This window comes from Dromiciops gliroides, chromosome 6 (assembly GCF_019393635.1).
Source record: "Dromiciops gliroides isolate mDroGli1 chromosome 6, mDroGli1.pri, whole genome shotgun sequence".
In the NCBI taxonomy this organism is placed as follows: domain Eukaryota; kingdom Metazoa; phylum Chordata; class Mammalia; order Microbiotheria; family Microbiotheriidae; genus Dromiciops; species Dromiciops gliroides.
In genome coordinates this window covers 215449482-215470473 of record NC_057866.1, presented here as the reverse complement: position 1 = coordinate 215470473, position 20992 = coordinate 215449482, and positions in this window count along the sequence as shown.

Sequence of the window (20992 nt, the reverse complement as noted above, 5' to 3'; positions counted from 1 at the left end):
AACCTGGTTTTTTGGTGAATAGGATAAGTTGGGTGATTAATAATCCCTTCTGACAGATCAATACATAATAATCATCAAAGGGCTAGAAGGGATCTGAAGAGACTACCTAGAGAATTCTCTGCCTTAAAATGCAGGGCTTATGCTGAATTTAAATTTATTGAATCACAGTAATATGTTAGAGACATTTTACAAAGAAATGTATTCTACTAATAACTTCCAAATTCTTTCTAATGTATTATCATTTATTTTTTTAAATTTCCTACTATAATGGGAATGAAATAATTCAGCTTCAAAATACTATTTGCAAGGCACTCTGTTTAACATTTGAGTAATACATTTATAACAGTGCCACTGATCCTACTCCCACAGAACTGACAAGATAATTGGGGTGATACTGAGCACACACACGTATACATACACAGACATGATACAAGGGAAATAGTGATAAGACCAAAACTCCATTCACTGGCCATCACTCCTGATGTGTGTTGTATACCTCTTAGAATGTAAACTTCTTCAGAGGCCACTGGTTTGCTGAAGCCAGCTCAGAATTGATTGCTAAATTTTAACTGTGAGCATTTACACCTTAGAAATTGGAAAAATACACTACAAATCAGGGCTTGAATTATTGTTTTGTGGATTTCTAGGCTTAAGAAGGTAAGAGAGATGTTAATAATACAGATTAAAATTTAACATGTCTTGAGTGTTTTTTTTAAGGAGGCTGTCTCATTTTTTATTTATATGATCAGAATTTAGTGTAGTCCTTTGCACACAGTAAGTTCTTAATAATGTGTAATCATCCATCCGTCTGTCTGTCATCCATCCATTCTTTTTTTTTTAAGTGAGGCAATTGGGGTTAAGTGACTTGCCCAGGGTCACACACCTAGTAAGTGTTAAGTGCCTGAGGCCAGATTTGAACTCAGGTACTCCTGAATCCAAGGCCCGTGCTCTATCCACTGCACCACCTAGCTGCCCTTTCTTTCTTTTTCTTTTTCTTTTTTAGTGAGGCAGTTGGGGTTAAGTGCATCCATCCATTCTTAAGGAGAAAGGGGATAGCTAAAGTGCTGTAAGAAAATTTGAAAATTAAATAAAGATATTAAGCTCTAAGGAGGAATTAGTACCTGAGGGAGATAGGAAATAAGGGAAAGTTTTCAAAAGGGGAGGTATATAGAGATCATGATCCAGGCAAGTGCTATAGCTTTTGTAAATGAACAATGGTAGGACAACAGAGAATGTTTTTAGGGGAATGCTAGTAGTGAAGTTTGCCTGGTATATAGAATAAGTGAAGGTTAGGAATGGGTAATAATTCTGGAAAGTTAAGTTGAAGTCAGGTTACTATCAGGACAGATTAATGAGATTGTATGTTAGTCATTTGGCAGTAAATGATCACAGAAGGCTTTTGAATATAGGAGAAACATAGTTAGGCTTGCTTATTAGGAAGATTAGTTTATCAAAAGTATGAAATCTGTGTCAGAGAGGTGATACAGAGGGGGCAAGATGACCACTTAGGAAACCATGATTGTACCAACAACGGGTAAAGAAAGCCTGAACTAGACTGGTAGCAGTGTGAGTTAAGAGGAATGAATGGTTAAAAGAAATATGGCGGGGAGTGACGTAGAGTCATTGCAACCCTGAAAACAACTGGATGTTAGGGATAATGGAATAAAAACCTTTGAAGATGTTGGTGCCAACAAGAGAAACAGGTAAGGTGGAAGGAGAATATGATTTTAGGGGGAAGATGGTGAGTTTAGCTGCCCATTCAAGACGCAGCCTGTAATAGTGCATACAGAGTGAGATTCAGAGTCAGGAAGACCTGATTATGGAACCCTGGGAAAATCACTTAACCTCTAACATCTAACCACTTAACCCCCCAAAAATGTCCAGGCAAATCTAAAATGATAAAGTATAAAAAAGAGAAACGAGAAGAATGAACATTTATTAAAGATATACTACATGTCAGGCACCGTGTATCTCATTTGATCCTGTAACGATTGGAATAACGCCACCTGCTGGATACTAACTGTAGAAGAGTTCTGCCCATGAAGCGAAGGTCTTTGAGGGCAAGACCAGGAGTCTTTTCTTTGGTATCAGGACGTGACGCGGACTAGTGGGAGGAGGAAGGAAGAGACCGGCGCTCAGTCTGGGGCTCTTTCCTGAGGACGCTGGCGGAGAAGGGAGCTAGAAATGTGCTCTCCCTTTAATAGATAGGAATCTAGGCCTTTCTTTCTCTTTACCAAATTCTTATTCTCCTTAATAAATGCTTAAAAGCCTAACTCTTGCTAAAGCTTATAATTTATTGGCGACCACTCATTAAATAGTTTAGACAGTTTAGCTAGAATTTTAGCCTTAACAGATGGCTGACCACGAAGAGGAAAGCTAACCCTCAGTCTTCTGATCTTCTGGTTGGGTAAGAAATTTCCCCTCCCTCTCCCTTTAACTGCTAAGTACTGGCGTACTGGCTGTGTTTTCCTTTAAATTTTTTTGAATGGACCTTTTAAACTCCCTAATTACCCTATTTTTGATTTTAGTCTGTTTAACCAGACAAATGGGAGATAAGATCATGTTAATGCTTTGTTTTTGTGGATTTTCTATTTTTCTTTTTCTTTTTGTTAAAAGAGCCAGCAACTTACTCACACAAGGAAATATCTCTCCCTCTCCCAACCATGCTTTTTCAGAGAAACCTGAAGAGATTCCTGCAGCTTTTCCCAGTTCTAACACTAATTGTTGCTTTAATTTTGCATGCCTGGAGGCAATGACCCACCCTCTAGAAGCTTTTAATCCCCTAGCACCTGGAGGCCAAGTGGGGGAAGAGGAATCCAGGCCTGAGTTCAAAATCAAGTCTGATTCTAATTGCTCTGGTCCCTCCCCTCCTCTCCAAACCCCACCCTCTACTCCTCCCATGGCCAAGCCCATTGCTTCCCTGGCCCGGAAGTCCAGAAATCTAATGCTCATGCGCAACTTTCTCTAACTACATTTGCAGCTTCAGGCTCAGCCCTTCCCCAGCCTGGCTGTGCTTCTGAGACAACCTTAGAAAGCCCTTTAAATTCCAGATATGCTCGTTTTGTTCATAATTTTGCTAACCTGCTTTTGTCTTTAATTAGTAATCTTATAAAGCATTTGTATGGTGAAAAGATTGACAGACAATATAGAGGGGTTAAAGAAGAAAAACTTAAGCTGAATAAGAATGACAATCATCACCATAGTTCAAGACTCCGCTTCTTTTGCCATGGAAGGGTATATATTGTACAGAAATGTAGAAGTAAGCAGCAAGGTATTGATATGAGTATTGGGGATTTTAGATATCGGAATCAAAAGTGTTCTGAATTCACTCAGAGTAATTGTATCAGTTCAGAGGTTACATAGGATTTCTATGCTATTACATCTACATTTTGAAATTAATGGTAATGGGTTTATTTTCATAGAGATTTTCATGCTTTTGAGATTGTGTCTTATACTTAGTTTTTAAAACAAGGAGAATATTTGTAAAAGCTTTTTATAGTCATGTGATCAAGTTTATATTTTATAATACTCTTATTAATATTAAGTTCACATTCATTTAGTCCTAGTTTGAATTTCATTGTTTTTTATTGTTCCATGTGTATTTTCTTCTATTCGTTTTTATCTATCTAATTTTGAAACATTGCAAGATGGTTTTGATTTCATAATACAATGTTAATTCTAGGAGTATTGTGCTCCCATATTCTGAGTTATTTGTTTTTGTTATTTTTCTCAACTGATTATTTGATCAAACTCTTTAAAGCATTTCCCTGGCAAATTGGTTGCCATGGCAAGTGTAAATTGATTCTAGAAGTATTATTTTTGATAAGCATATTCCAAAAAAAAAAAAAAAAGAGGGGAACATTTGTAAAAGTTTTCTTTGGGATTGTGTTGTGCTTTAACTTGTATTTAAATATGTTCAGATTTTTCAAAAAGTAATTGTATACTAAGTTTAAAAAAAAGGGGTATTATTTGAAATTGTTGCATAATTATATATTGTGTTCTGAGTCAAGATGTATTCACATTTTTTGCAATCATTTATTATCCTCAATTTTTAAATCCATATGAGACTTGGATTATGGGAACTTATCATTTAAGACATTAATTGCCTTTATTCTGAGTTATCAGATGCCAGTTGGCCAAGATGCCATCCAATCACAAGAGGAATACATGCAAGAGCAGACACTGAACTGTCACATGAGGGGAGAGACATGCATGAAGTCAAGGTATGGCCGAGGGAACGGCTTTTGACTAATGTTGAGGTTGGATTCTCTTGGTTTAATATTTTATTTTATTTTTCCCCACAATATTGTACAGATGGCTGGAAGTATTCATCCCACCCATCTCACTTCTATACCTGGCTTCTATGCTCCCTCCTATATGCCTGATGCCATGGACATCTCAATCCCATGCATCTGATTAAGTCTGACTCAGTTTCCTCCAATATGTTCGGTGGCATGGACATATATTCCATCCACCTATTTTAAGCCTGGCATACTGTATGGGCAGTACATATTGCTCAAGTGTGGGAATGCTCATATCCCATCATTTCTCTGTTCTTTTATGGTAACCCCCATAATTATCTCAGGTGTCATGATAAATACAGTGTTGAATTTGGCCTTGACACCTGTTACCAATTATATTAGATTTTTTAATTTCTCATAATGGCATGAGGATAATTAGGCAGATGATGCAAAAAGTGATGAAACAAAGATAAAAAATTATTTTTAATAATTAATATCACAGCAATTGTCTTCTCAATTACCCTCCATAAGGGGGGGACTATAGTAATATTATAATTTTAAAGAATGGTTCAATTTTTGTTTTATTATATGTTTCATGTGTAACAACTAAGATTCTGAATTCCCTTAGACATGTTTTTGAGAACTTTCATTGTTTGATTTGATTATTGACAAAGCTATTTTAAAGTTGTGTTAAGCTCAATTTTGTAGGAAATTTTCCTGGCTGATTACCAGCATCCACACATCAACCCCTGAAAAGACTTCGATTCTATGACTACACCTAGAGGACATCTGAGAAAAGACTTTCAGAGACTTTAAATGAACAGTTTTGATTTGTTGTTTTTGTTGTTTTTTTTCTCTTTCTGTTATAATATACACCATCTGTAACATGTATTCTCTGCAGAGGCCCTCCCTTTGCAAGACTAATGTCAAAGCGTCGGTTCATGAGGAAAAAAAAAAAATTGCCCCTCTGGACAAAACTTTCCTCTCTTCCTTTTCTATATTGTTGTTCACATATTATTAGTTAGCAATAGTTATTATATTCTTTTTACTGTTCCGTCAAGGAAACATTTTGTTTCTTGAGGAACAACAGGGGGGACTGTAATGATTGGAATAACGCCACCTGCTGGATACTAACTGTAGAAGAGTTCTGCCCATGAAGCGAAGGTCTTTGAGGGCAAGACCAGGAGTCTTTTCTTTGGTATCAGGACGTGACGTGGACTAGTGGGAGGAGGAAGGAAGAGACCGGCGCTCAGTCTGGGGCTCTTTCCTGAGGACGCTGGCGGAGAAGGGAGCTAGAAATGTGCTCTCCCTTTAATAGATAGGAATCTAGGCCTTTCTTTCTCTTTACCAAATTCTTATTCTCCTTAATAAATGCTTAAAAGCCTAACTCTTGCTAAAGCTTATAATTTATTGGCGACCACTCATTAAATAGTTTAGACAGTTTAGCTAGAATTTTAGCCCTTAACAATCCTCACAAGAACCTTGTGAGGGAGGTTCTATTATTATCCCCATTTCATTATTGGAGGAAACAGAGACAGAAAGAAGTTAAATGACTTGCTTACTGTCACACAGCTGCTAAGTTTCTGAGGTTGGATATTAACTTGGGTTTTCTTGACTCCAGACCCAATGATCCATCCATAGTCTAGTGCCAATCTTCATTGATAGAGGGTATGCCCTCACCTATAATTCATTACATTGATGAAATCTCAGGTTGCATGTCATCCTTGTTGTTTGTCCTTTGTTCTTGAAGGGGACAGGGACATTGGACTGATGTCATGACTTATACTAAATTGGATTTAACTGAGACAGGACTGTGCAAGGTCACCAACTTCACTGTCTCCACCACAGCCATCTGGGTCCAGTGGCAACATATACATCAGGACATCTGGAGATTTCCCCAGATTTTTAAGGCAATAGGGGTTAAGTGACCTGCTCAGGGTCACACAGCTAGTAAGTGTTTGAGGTGAGATTTGAACTCAGCTCCTCTCAACTTCAGGACCAGTGCTCTATCCACTGTGCCATCTAGTGGGCCCAGATGCCCAAGAAATACACTTTCAAAAAGAGGCAATGAGTCATAGCAAAGTTATAACTTCACCTTGGCTATGAATAAGACCAAAACCAGGGTTTCAGTACTCTGACTCCATCCATTTGTCTTATTTGTTTGTTTGTCTGTCTGTTTGTTTGTTTATTGTGGGGCAATGAGGATTAAGTGACTTGCCCAGGGTCACACAGCTAGTAAATGTCAAGTGTCTGAGGCGGAACTTGAACTCAGGTCCTCCTGAATCCAGGGCCAGTGCTTTATCCACTGAGCCACCTAGCTGCCCCCCATCCATTTGTCTTAATCTTTTATACCACCCACCCTAGAAAACTCAGATTTTATTCCCTAATGCTCCTAGATGCTAGGAAACATTCTGACACCATGACATCCATCTGATGGCTTTCTGTGGCCACACAGAATTTCTAGAAAACCACAGGGTAAGAATGTGATCTACCACTTGTTTTTCTGTTTATGTATCACAGATGAGTGCCCTGCATACTTAGTTTTGTTTACTTATATTGTACAGATGTGGCCAAAAACATAGGAAGATATTTTGAAACATAGTAATCCCACCTACTATGAATTATCTCTAACATCAATGCGTAAAGAAAGAATTGGCTTCCATGGTGAAACTCCTTAATGTTCATTTCTGTGGTGACTGTTAAATTAAAATGTATACACTTGCTGAATAGTGAAAGGGAAGAGAAAGGCTATTTGTTGTTAACATAAGGGATCAAATGCTTTGGTTGATAGAATAATAACTTCAATCATGGAGAACATTTAATTTCCTAACCAGCGTGTACATGCTAAATCTCCAATAGAGAAAGAACTGCCTCTGCAATTATTATAGAACTTCTAGAGAAGAACCATGTTCACAGCTGATCTGTAACCTTGCTTCATGCACTCAAAAAGATTTGTACACTTTTAGTTCCATGAAATTGTAAGTCATGTACTCCATTTTTTACCTAAGTGATCAAAACCATTCCTTGAAAGATACCGCCTGAAAATTCAGACTGCTCAGTAACCTCAAGATGGTTTATTTTAAATTAAAAAAAAAGAAGAAATCCTTGTGATGAACTTTATTTCATAGACCCCCCCAGAAGAAATGATGTGAATTGTCTTTTGGCCATTCCAATCTCTTTGTCCAGAAGGGGGCAGTAAGAGCCCAGTTTTCTTTCATTCCTCTTCTCTCTTCTGTGAACGTGCAGTCAGTCAGTCTGTGGTGATCAGAAACGGCACCAGTGGCTAGCCCATATTTGCAGACATTAAACATTTCTGAAGTGATGCTGCATAAAATGTGCTGTCAGGTCAATGAAACCCTTTGTCAAGATTTATCCACTGATCTCCCTCCCAAACATGACAGTGCAGAACTGAGAGATATGTCCATCATTCATTTACTCCCAGTGTATTAGAAATTGGGAGCCTCATTGGCCAGCCTTCCTCAGCTGGTTCTGATGATGAAAATAATACCACCATTCAGGCCGGTAACTTTACTAGGCTAATAATTTTCTGTGTTGCCAAGAAATGAATTATGTTATTTTTGTGCTTTGTCCTAACTGCTTCTGAGAGGCCAAGTTCCCATCAGCATCAGAGGATAGAGATTTTCTAAGATGGAAAGAGGTTTGTGCTTTCTTTCCATTCATTTGTCTGGGTTGCTGCCTAGCTGTTCGGCTTAAATGGAAAACTAAGGTAATTTTCCTTGCAGAGAACACTTAATAGAAAAAAGGCAGGGAGGGGCAGGGGAATGTGGAAGTATGTAGATCGAAGAACTTCACCCACATCTGAGGTGAAAAATTAGAAATCAGAGATTTAGAATCAGAAGGAACCTAGAGATCGTCATGCCACCCCCGCCCAATTGACCATACAAGGAAGGGTTCTGTGACCTTTTCACCAGGACACTATTGGCATTAAGCATTTCTTAGTCAAGATGAAATAAAATGCTTCTGACACACACAGTGTAGAACCACAAATTCTAATGTTCCTTTAGGGAATGTTCTGGCACATGAAGAATCATAATAACGGAGAGAACCACACTTTCATTTACATTGTCTATAGCTGTCCTTCTGTTTGTGGTCACTGCTCCTTGAGAGAGGGGAGGGTGTGGGTTTATTGTTATTTGTTTTACTTTTCTTGTTTCCCTAGTGCTGTTTCCCACAATACCTGACACATAGTAATCTTTTAATAGATGTAAATTGGTTAGAAGACTGATTGAATGGACACACTTATGCCTCAATATTTTCTTGTTTTAAGTCGTTTTTCTTTTGTTGAAAATTAAATATAGTTTTTCTTTGCCTGTCTATAACAAAAAATAATAAACAGATCAGAGAAATTAATTTTATAATCTCTTCTACAATTTTTCTATACCTGTCTTCCTACCAAAAACAAAACAAAAACAAAAACAAAAAAACAGATCAGAGAACATAATGTACTAAAAGAAAACACAGATCAGAGACAGATAGGAAAAACATAGTACCAGTTCATTTGTCCCAAGAAGAAATAGGATAAAACATGAGGAGACCCCTTCCTAAGAAGAGAGCTCAAAGACTCCCTTTTTTGAAGGATATTTAAGGTTTCTTTGCTCACTGGTTACAGGGTAACTTCATTAGCATGATACAAATCAACCTAAAGCAAATATAAATCACTTAAACAACACACATCAGTTTAACAGTTCAACTTAAAGCAGATGCTATGATTAGATTATGTAGAAACAGGAAGGGTTTTATCAAAGACAAGGAAGCCTAGATACTCTGGAATAGAAGGTAGTGGATGGGGACTTCAAAGGGTGCATTTTCATTTGTTTACTCTCTTGGGCAAAGAAATTAGTAAATAGGGACATATCTGCTAGCTATTTGGGTTCAGCTTGGAGCTTGGTTGAAAGGCATTTTGCTCCTATTAATCCAGGGTTCCATCAAAATACTTTTGGATAATAAGGCACCTCTATAAAATCCAGGTGATCTATACATTCATATTAATACTTTATTTCAACAGATTATTGCTGTTCCACTCAAGAGAATGAATGACTGCATCTTCAAAGAATGGATGAACCATGAGATGATCTTTTTTTTTAAATCACCTTATCTCACATGAATAAATACCTACTATGTGCACATTACTTCTCTCATGATATGAGACAATAAGCAGAAGACAAGGTCTCTACTTATTAGAGTTTAATTATGAGGAAAAGACCCCCCCCATACAAGATGCACCTTAGGCATAAAAATTAATGTATGAAACAACTAAAGAATAATAGAAGATATCATGAAAAATGTATATTTGAACTTGCATGCTGAGTATAATTAGTGACATGAATTTAAGGAAGGGAAATGTTGAAGGATAATATTAATAAGGAGAGACATAGGGGAATGATTATATAGTATATACAATTTTAATTTGAAAGTGCTTTCTTACCTATGAAGATATCCCCCAAGGCTTTGCCATGGGCCCTCTTGTCTTCTTCATCTATGCTATTTTATTTGGTGATATCATTAGCTCCCATGCTATCATTTTTCATCTTTATGCAAATGACTCAGATTTACTTGTTCACTGTTCATCTTTCTCCTGATCTTTAGTTTCATATCTTCAACTTGCTTTTAGACATCTTGAACTAGATGTCTTGTATTCATTTTAAACACAGCATGCCAAATCTAAACTCATTATCTTTTCCCCTAAACCCTCCCCCCTTCCAAACTTCCCTATTACTGTCAAGGGCACTGTCATCTTCCTATTCACCCAAGTTCACTATCTAGGTATCATTGTTAAGTTCTGCTGCTTCCATATAGACCCTTTTCTTTTCTTTGACAGTTCCACCACTCTGGTGTAGGCCCTCATCATCTTATACCTGGACTATTGTGATAGTATGCTATTTAGCCTACTGGCCTCAAGTGTTTTTTCACTCTAATGCATACTTCACTTAATGTCAAATTGAGCTTCCTAAACCACAAGTGTGAGGATATCTCTCCCTATTCAATACACCTCAATGGCTCCCTATTAACTTTGGGATCAACTCTAAATCCTCTGTTTGATATTCATTTGTCCTTTATAACCTGTTCCCTACCTACCCTTCTAGTTTTCTTATACCTTTCTCCCTTCCACAAACCCTTTGATCTAGTGACACTTGTCTCCTTGCTGTTCCTCACACATGACACTTCTCATGACTGTTCCGCATGCCTGGAACCTTCTTCCTCTTCATCTCAATGTCGTGGCCTCCAAGGTTTCTGCAAGAAGCCTTTATTAGTCTTCTTTTATTTATTTATTTATTTTAGTTTATTTTAGTTTATTTTTTTTTGCGGGGCAATGAGGGTTAAGAGACTTGCCCACAGTCACACAGCTAGTGTCAAGTGTCTAAGGCCAGCTTTGAACTCAGGTCCTCCTGAATCCAAGGCTACTGCGCCACCTAGCTGCCCCCTTTCTTAGTCTTCTTAATCTTAGTGCCTTCCTTCTGAGACTAGCTTCAATTTATTCTGCATGTATCTTGTTCATGCATAGTTGTTGTCAAATTGTCTCAACCATTAAATTCTGACGAGAGCTTGGATTATTTGCTTTTTGCCTTTCTTTGTATCCCCAATGTTAGGCATGGTGCCTGCCACATAGTAGCTATTTTAAAAATGTTAGTTGATTGAAAATTATTTCAAATCTTCAATGGATCTGTGCACTGATCAAAATGGATGCTTCCTTCAGCATGTTCAATAAAATGAGGGGGATGGGCTAAGTAGCCTCAAGAGATCCCTTGGGCTATTGTCTCATTATCCTGCAACAAATTATATACATTATTCATACCTACTCATCCCATGTGAGTTTTATATGTCTACTTTACCTGCCCAGCATAAATCCACCACATAAAATATTTTGGGGCTTTCCACTGAGTCTCAACACTGTGCAGGTACTAATGGAGAACAAATACCATTCCTATATTTTATATTATTATTATTATTATTATTTTTATTATTATTAATATTTTTGTGGGGCAATGAGGGTTAAGTGACTTGCCCAGGGTCACTCAGCTAGTAAGTGTCAAGTGTCTGAGGCTGGATTTGAACTCAGATCATCCTGAATCCAAGGCCAGTGCTTTATCCACTGTGCCACCTAGCTGACCCCTACATTGTATCTTACTGTCACTCAATTGCCAGGTCACCCCCCCTTTGACAATACCTTACATCACTTCTTTTGAATAAATCCCCTTCTCCCCCCATATATTACAAACTCTTTGCACTCACCTCGAATCTCTCAATTTCCTTTTGGGTGTATCCTTGTTGGGCATATGTCTTCCTGTTTTACATATTGATAGTAATAACCAAAGGACCTCCAAATAATCATTTATATGGAATTTATCTCCTTGGTTGATAATAGTATTCCATGATCCATATCCACTTAGCATCAATAGCAGAATACTTGTATTTTATAACTTTATTTTTTATTTTTTGTTTAATTGTTTCAGTGAGAAGCTTGTGGTGATGAGAAGTATTACAAACAATCACAAATGTAAATCATCCTGTTCCAATTCTTCTATATAATTCTGGTTCTAGTTTACTACCTATTTATAGTGTCTGTCCCAGATATATATATAGATGGACCACCTTCATAGACTAGCCACAAGCAGCCTGTGACATTTCTTAGTGTGGCAGGAACCAAATTAATATGTAATTGGGAAGTATTTAACAAAATAATAGTAATAATAGCTAACACTTATATAGTGTTTACTAATGTGTCAATTACTGTGCAGTGCTTTACAATCATTATCTGTTTTGATCTTTACAATGGCTCTGCTAGGAAGATGCTATTTTTTGTTTGTTTCTTTGTTTTGCAGGGCAATGGGGGTTAAGTGACTTGCCCAGGGTCACCCAGCTAGTAAGTGTCAAGTGTCTGAGGCCGGATTTGAACTCAGGTCCTCGTGAATCCAGGGCCGGTGCTTTATCCACTGCACCATCTAGCTGCCCCAGATGCTATTTTTATAAACATTTTATAGATTGAGGAAACCAAGGCAAATGGATTTTTAATGACTTGCCCAGAGTCACACAGCTAGTAAGTGTCTGAGACCAAATTTGAACTCAGGTCTTCCTGAATACAGGCCTAGTGCTCTATCCATTGTACCAACTGGCTGCCTGGAAGCATAAATAAAATAAAACTATATAAACTTATAGTTAATAAGTAAAATCGATAAAAATACAATATATCATCGGTCACATCACATTTTAAAACTAAATCAATATGTGTCCTGTAGGGATCCTTCGGTATGTATTTGTGACCCCTATCTATTTGTGTTTGACACCAAACTAGACATTCTAGTCTAGACAATAAACATTCTTTATTCACTTATTTTTTGTTTGTTGCAATAATTATTCTGGATCTCATTTAAGAGACACTGCAAGGTGTGAGGACGGATGATGCATTTAGCACAATATTGACATAAATAGGAGAATATCAAGTACCTCACCATATAGAATCCCTTTTTGTTTGGAATTTATACCAGACATCATTCACAATAGTGTATCCTTGTTGGACATACATCTTCCTGTTTTACATATTTCTTGATATTAATAATCAAAGGATCTCCAAATAATCACTTGTATTGGATTTTTCAAGGAGTCTAGTATGATATTAACATATTTATGGGCAACACCTCACTGGAACATAGTATTTAAGGTCTCCTCATGCTCCATTAAATAATTCCTTTTTTTATAGTCAACAAGAAATAATTCTAATGGGACCTTGTATTCTTGGCACGTAGTTAATTTTATGACTATGACTGTGGTCAGCTCTAGAACATAATTTATGAAAGCCTAATTTGTTTCCTTCTCTGACCTTTATCAAGGATGCATTTGATAAGTCAATCAATCATCAAGCAGCTAGCATGTGTTAAGAATCTGTAACATGGCAGGTACTATGTAAAGCAATGGAGATACAGAGATAGGAAGAGTTCCTAATATGATGGTACTTGTATTCTATTGGGGAGAAAAATTTGTCCACATATGGCCGTGTGCTCACTTACCAAACATGAGAGACTGCACAGCACAGAGAATAGAAATATGGACTTAAAGCCAAAAAAGACTTGGGTTAAGATTCCTTACATATACTGGTTATATCTGTGACTCTAGACAAGGTGCTTAATGACTCGGTGTCCTAGACAATTCTCTAAGTTGGATAGAATGTATAGATCTGCATGGTGTAATGATTGGAATGATGCCACCTGCTGGAGACTTACTGTAGAAGAGCTCCGCCCATGAGGTGAAGGTATTTGAGGGCAAGACCATGCATCTTTTCTTTGGCATCAGGAAGTGACATTTGCTTGTGGGAGGAAGAAGGGGGAGCCTGGCTCCCTGACTCTGGCTTTTTCCTGAGGACTCCAGTGGCAAAGGGAGCTAGAAATGCGCTCTCCCTTTAATAGACAGATGAATGTAGGTCTTTCTCTCTCTCTTTACCAAATTCTTATTCTCCTTAATAAATGCTTAAAAGTCTAACTCTTGCTAAAGCTTATGATTTATTGGCGACCACTCATTAGATATTTTAGACAGACTAGCTAGAATTTTAGCCTTTAACAATGGGCAAAGAATATTTTCCTTCTATAAGAGTTCCTTATATGCATGTAATCACAAGTCTAGCCTCTGTCCCAATCCCTATACAAAATGCTTTAAAAGACAAAACAATTTATATGCTTATTATCCTCATTAGGGTTTTGTAAAGATGAGAAAGTAGGCATCATGTGCTGGCAGTTTATAGATGTTTCACCCAATGTTTTGAGCCCTTCTTTTCTTTCCCTTGATATCACAAGGAAACCATTGGAGTGCACTACCTACACTTTATCCCTTGTTTGTGACATATACCAGATGATCTTTTTCAACCATGTATTTCCCCAGTGATTTCGTATACTCAAATTCTTTGAAGTTGCTTTTTTGTTATATTACGGTCTGCTCGCACCAACAATGGACCTCTCCACTGTCTCTTATCTGATATTAATTTTTAACTGACTCCCTTAAAAAATATGGAGTTCCATTTGTGGCATAAAAAGCTAGCCTCTAAGATAGGAAGACATTGGTTCAAGTATGTGTTCTGATGTATATTAACTGTGTGACCTTGGTTTAATCACTTAATCACTGAGTGCTCTAGGCCAGTGATAACAAATTCAAATAGAAAGTTCTCTCTGGACAGCATGTGAACCATAAATTAATATTATCTATGTTGCATTGTATTAGTTATTTATTTAAAAAAAAACTTCCCAATTGCATTTTTAACCTGATTGCTACACTAGGCTGTCAGGATTTGCATCCAAGAAGAGATGGCAAAGACGTAGAGCTGGCCCTGGGCACCTGCTTTCTTGGGACTAAATTGGCTGTCTTCCTAGACCATCAGAACTGGAGGTTTACCTTAGCTCCTTTACCCTGGAGACACCAGGCTTAGTCTGGCTTCCCCACTCAGCTGCTAAGGCTTTTGGAGAAGTGTCCACTGTCAAATTGGTTCCTGCCATAATGTGATTCCTCTGCCATTTCATCTCAGGACATGGCTGCCTGGTGATTGCAGAAAAGGGTTTCTCTGGCCTTGGGGCCTGCTGGCTCAAATTATGTGCATTTACCCAGTTAGTGACCATCCTGAGGGGTCCCTCTCTTTAGGGGGTTGGTTCCATAAGCCTTGTTGCTAATGTGCTCCATTTTAGTGGGAGTTTTATACTCTTCTGATGTCCTCAAAATTTGTGCTTTTTGTGTTTGAAGTTCTCATAAGATCTGCTTTCCCTTACCAAATGGCAGGGCTTCCTGAAGGTTTTTCTCAGGCCTCTTTCCTTCCATTTATCCCCTTTTATTTCCATGTTGCTGTCTGAGGTAGGACCCCAGGGATTTTCCCCCATACCCCTTGCAGCAGTTCTCACTCTAACCAGGTATTAATTTTCTCACTTTGACCACTCTATTAGCAATATTTAAAAGAGATCTTAATGATTTCAGAGAGAAAAAACCCTGGAAAGACTTACATGAACAAAATGAAATTAGTAGGACCAGGAGAACATTGTACATGCTAACAGCAATATTGTCTGATGAAGAACTGTGAATGACTTAGCTGTTCTCATGAATACAGTGATCCAAAACAACCCCAAAGCACTTACGATGAACTATCTGCCTCCAGAGAAAGAATTGATAGTTTGAATACAGACTGAAGCATCTTTCCTTCCTTCCTTCCTTCCTTCCTTCCTTCCTTCCTTCCTTCCTTCCTTCCTTCCTTCCTTCCTTCCTTCCTTCCTTCCTTCCTTCCTTTCTTCCATTTTGTTTGTGTTTTCTTATACGAAATAACTGATATGGAAATATTTTACATGATTGCACATGTAACCTATAACAGATTGCTTTCCATCTCAGGGAGTGGGAAAGGAAGGAAGGGAGAGAAAGATAGAATTTGGAATTTAAAAAATTTAAAAAATGTTTTAACAATTTTAAAATGTTTTAATATGTAATTGGGCTAAATATTATTTTAAAAAGAGAGGAGGGAGGGCTGCTAGGTGGCGCAGTGGATGAAGCACTGGCCCTGGATTCAGGAGTACCTGAGTTCAAATCCAGCCTCAGACACTTGACACTTGAGAGCTGTGTGATGCTGGGCAAGTCACTTAATCCCCATTGCCCTGAAAAAAAAAGGACAAAAAGATTGGAGATTTTGACCAAAACCCCAAGAATAATATGAGTAAAATATTTTGTAATTGGTGAGAGATCAGATTATACCAGCTTGCCATCTCTAGGAGGCCTCCTTCTCTTCTAAGAAAGTCCTGCCATCAGTCACTTCAAGACTGTTCTGCCATGCCTACCTCATCTAGGCTTGGATCTTAGTGTAGCTGAGGTGCTTCTGAAAAAGATGAGGCTGGAGAAGAACAGCTGAAATTGTGATCAGAAACATACTCTCCCAGCTCTCTAAGTTAACAAAAGGAGTGTCTGCATACACAATAATTACCCAAGTAGAGACCTGCTGCTCCTTTGTCTTTCCTCTTTTTTAAAAAGAAGAACCCAACTTTTGCCCAGTTCAAATCCACTTCTCTGCCTTTGTTTCCCTTATTACTCTGCCACCTCCCACCTTTATAAAGTGTCTGAGATTCTTAGAATAAAGGTGCCAAAGGAGAAGCCCCTCCCCCCAAAAGAAAACAAAGCAAATGTGGGCCACATGCAGTGTCTTCGATTCTTCTGCTCTAGGCCACTCTCTATTACTATAACTTGAAGAGAAGGTCCTGATCTGCATGGGGAGAGAATGTTGTATTAGCCTAAAGTTTCTTAGACCAATGAAATCATGGTTCCGGTCCTCATTTCTAATGCTACTAGTAATACATTAATATAAATATAGTATCTTTATGTGTGCTATTATGATCAAAGTTTGTTTTGTTTTGTTTTATTGTGAGGCAATTGGGGTTAAGTGACTTGCCCAGGGTCACACAGCTAGTAAGTGTCAAGTGTCTGAGGCTGGATTTGAACTCAGGTCATCCTGAATCCAGGGCCGGTGCTCTATGCACTGTGCCACCTAGCTGCCTCTCCTCTCTTTTTTTTTTTTTGTTTTTTTTTTTTTGGGGGGGGGGAGGAGGTTGGCAATGAGGGTTAAGTGACTTGCCCAGGGTCACACAGCTAGTGTCTAGTGTCTGAGGCTGGATTTGAACTCAGGTCCTCCTGAATCCAAGGTCAATGCTTTATCCACTGAGCCACCTAGCTGCCCTCCCTCCTCTCTTTTAAAAATAATTTTCATCTGGCATTATTGAGAAAGAAAGTTAATGGGTAAGTTGAATTTGAACATAGCCTTTGTCACCATCACTTATTTCCCAAGTTTTAGAGCACAATGTGTACAGAATATGGAACAATATGAGAGGGAAACCCTTGCTTGATTTTGGCAGGGATAAGCACCAAAAGGGCAACTCACAGGAAGAAGACCCAAACTATATTTAATCACTGCAGTTGAACTGATGATTCAATACTCAGCTGATCTCTTCTTGCACTAAATCAACTGACATTCCCACATGTTTTTTTTATTGCCAAGAACAGCCTGATTGGATGCCTGGTCTGGCAGTTCGTTCATATTTTGGATTCCTTGAATACTTTGATGAAAAGGCCGGTGTGGTCCAACGCCACTGGGCAGAGCTAATGGATATACCAGAGACCTTTCCACTAGACAGTGTGAAGTACTTCCCACTTTTCATTCTCCAGTTTCTCCAATGTTATCTTTACTTTGAGATCCTTTTGTGGTCCATTTCCCCTCCCAAGACTATTGGGAATGGATGGATTAAAATAATTTATTAAGCAATGCTCTATGAGCCAAACTCAAATTGTGTAAACACTAGTGTTGCAAATACAAAAGTGAGGAAGTCCATGCTCTCAAGGAGCATCCATTCTCTTTTCCCCCAGTAGATAATATCTTATGTCTTCTAATTTCATGTAAATACAATTTTTAACATTTATTTTATATAAAACTTGGAGTTCCAAGTTTTCTCCCTCTTTCCCTATCCTCCCTCCTCCGTGAGACAGTGAACAATTTGATATAGGATATATATGTGCAATCATGTAAAATATACACATATTAGTCATTCTGTGAAAGAAGAAATAGAAGGGGGGGAAAGCACACAAAAAATAAAGAAAGTGAAAATAGTATGCTTCAATCTGAATTCATACTTCCTCAGTGCTTTCTCTGGATATGGAGGGCATTTTCCATCATAAGTGTTTTGGAATTGTCTTGCATTATTGTTTTGCTTAGAACTAACTCAATCATAGTTGATTGTCACACAGTGTTGTTGATCTTGTGTACAATGGTTCTGATTCTGTTCACTTCACTTTGCATCAGTGCATGTAGGTCTTTCCAGGTTTTTCTGAAATCCATCTGCTTGTCATTTCTTACAGCAGAATAGTATTCCATTACACTCATATTCCACAAGTTGTTTAGCCATTCCCCAATTGATGGTCATCCCCTCAATTTCCAATTCCTCGACAGGAACTTCCATTCTCAAAGGAGACAATGTATATAGGGGAGTTTTGGTATGGGAAACCACAAAAATGATGAGTGGAATAATTGGTTGACATGTTTTTTTCAGGAGCAATGATAATACTGATTTGATCATAATTCTTAGAACAAGAAGTAGAAAGCATGAGATAGAAGGTAAATAGTCTGTCTTTGCATTTAAGGATCCTAGTTCAAGCTCTAATTCTATCATTCATAAGCTGTGTGAATTTTGAGAAGTTGCTTAATCTTGGTGGCCCAGAAAAGTCTCCTAAGAATATAAGTTTCAGATATATCAGGTGAGGAAATTTCCACACTACAAATCATGATGGAATTCTAGGTCCAAACTAAAGGAAAGAGTATACACAAAATACTTTAAAAATGTGATGATAATGGTAATTAATGATGATATGTAATGATACATTTAAGCACCTAGAAGCAGAGTGGGTAGAATGCTAGGCCTGGAGTTAGGAAGAACTGAGTGCAAATCAATTCACAGACACTTAATAGCTGTGTGGTTTTGGGCAAATCATTTAATTTCCATTTGCCTCAGTTTCCTCAACTGTAAATTGAGGCTAAAAATTAGTACTTATCTCTCAGGGTTGTTGTGATGATCAAATAAGAAAATATTTGTAAAGTGCTTAACATAGTGTCTGCCACAAAGTAGCAGCTATATAAAAGCTAGCTACTAAATGATGACTGTTATGTCCATTTGGAAAACAACACAATGCTGTCTTTGAGACAAACCCTTGAGCTAGGCCTGACCTAAAAGTAGCAGCTACAATTTCCCCCAAAAGGATGTGTTGTTTGGGAAAGGTCAATTAGTTTGGGTAGCCCAGAAAAGCAGTATGGACTTCATTATACCACACACAATTTAAGGGTGCTTAATGATTTCTTATTCTGATAAGAAATAGAGAGGCCACTTCAGAGCTGCATGCTCAAATAAGAGGCAAAGGAGCCTAATCTTGGGCCAGTCTTCATCAGTGATGCCTTCTGGTCATATTCTGACTGATTCAGCCCTGTTCATCAGGTCGCTTTATAAATGTTATTACCCCCTGTGATAGGAGCATCCTTTTCTTGCTTCAGCTTTCCTAAATTCCCCTGGTTTCCTGACTTACTTGACACTCTCTCCCTATGCAACATGATTACCCTAGTTTCTCTAACCCAGTTACCTTGCCTGTGGTCATAAAAGGTTCCAATCCCCTTGTAGTTAGAGGCCTTTCAGATTTGTAGGCACTTGAGACCATATTAGCCAAACTCTGAAGATGTAGTGACCAGACAAGTTTCAGATGAAGAAAAGGGAAGCTTCATTTAGAGAAACTAAGTTCCATTCTAACCTTGTCCTATTTCTTCACTGTTTTTGGACAAAGTAAATCTTTGTTTTTACTAGTGCCTCATTTCAACCCCACACTGAACCTCAACTAAGAATGTGTTGGGGTTAAACCAATGCCTCTGTGTCAAGATAATGGAATGTGATAGATGAGATTTAGCAGATACTCAAAGGCCCACCTGGAGATTGGTTTAAACTGATTGAATTGGATAAAGCCTGACTGCTGATTGGATTACTGGATTACTTCCAGTAAGCACATCTGGCTTGTACTTAAGGGTACTTAAGAAAGTAATTGTTCTCAGAAGCTAAAAACTTTGAACTTTACATCAAGACCACCTTCTGGTCCAGTGAACAAATGAATTTGAATGACACTAGCCAATAAGCTTTAAGAACCTCCCATTTCTCGAGGGGAACATGAAGGAGGAAGCAGACACTGGGGAGAGAGTTCTTCCTTTTTGGTTGTGAGACATTGGTGTGGTGGCAGAGAACTTCAGAAGGGGGAGATTAGGAAGGCTAGATTTACTAGGTTATAGGAAATCTGTTCTCAATCTTTCATTCTTTTACTATTTTATCAATAAACCCTTAAAAAACCTAAACTCATTCATCAATGATTTTAGTCAGTTTCCCTCCAAACCTAGGGGGCAGATTAGAACCCACATTTAGAATTTTAAATTACAAAACTCCTATACCCTCACCCAGGAAAGCCTGGCTAGAGATTGAGAGCATCCCATGGTTCTGACTGAGACAGAATGTGATTGGCTGGATCAGGAAAGGTTAAGTTCATCATGTCTCAACTAATAAAATGCCAAAAAGAAGGGGGTAATTTGGAGTAATAGAAGTCATTGCTAGTGCAACAAATAGGAAGGACAAGGTAAATGAGCAAGGTCTTTGGCTCAGATCCAAGGTTTTAAAACAGAAGACCCCACCTTGACCTTTAATATAATTGTGATGGGATGGTAATGGGGACTGGAGCTATCAATTCACTGGTATAGAAGTTGCTTATGAGGTAACACACTAGAACAATTGAGATTACATCTCTGTTAAAACTTAAAGTCTTAGCAAGTTGTCTGTGACACTGAGAATTTAAATGACTTGTCTGGGTTACAGAGATGGGATATGTAAGAGGCAGGACTTCAATCCAGGTCTTTCTGACTCTGATGCCAGTTCTGTAATACATGAGGATGCAAAGCCTTTTAACAATAATAATAGTTTCATTTTAATAATATAGTGTATTATCTTAATTATCTTAATTATTTTAATAATATAGTGTATTATCTTAAGGATCTAGAGAGATAAAGAATGGATGGAAGAGATAGAGATACTTGGGGTGGGGGGATGAAACTTGAAATTCTCCATAACTAACAGGAAGCACATTGCCACAAGAAAACCAGAGGAATCCAAAATCAGTGGGGATCCCCAGAGGATGAATCGAGCCACTTCAGTGAAATGACA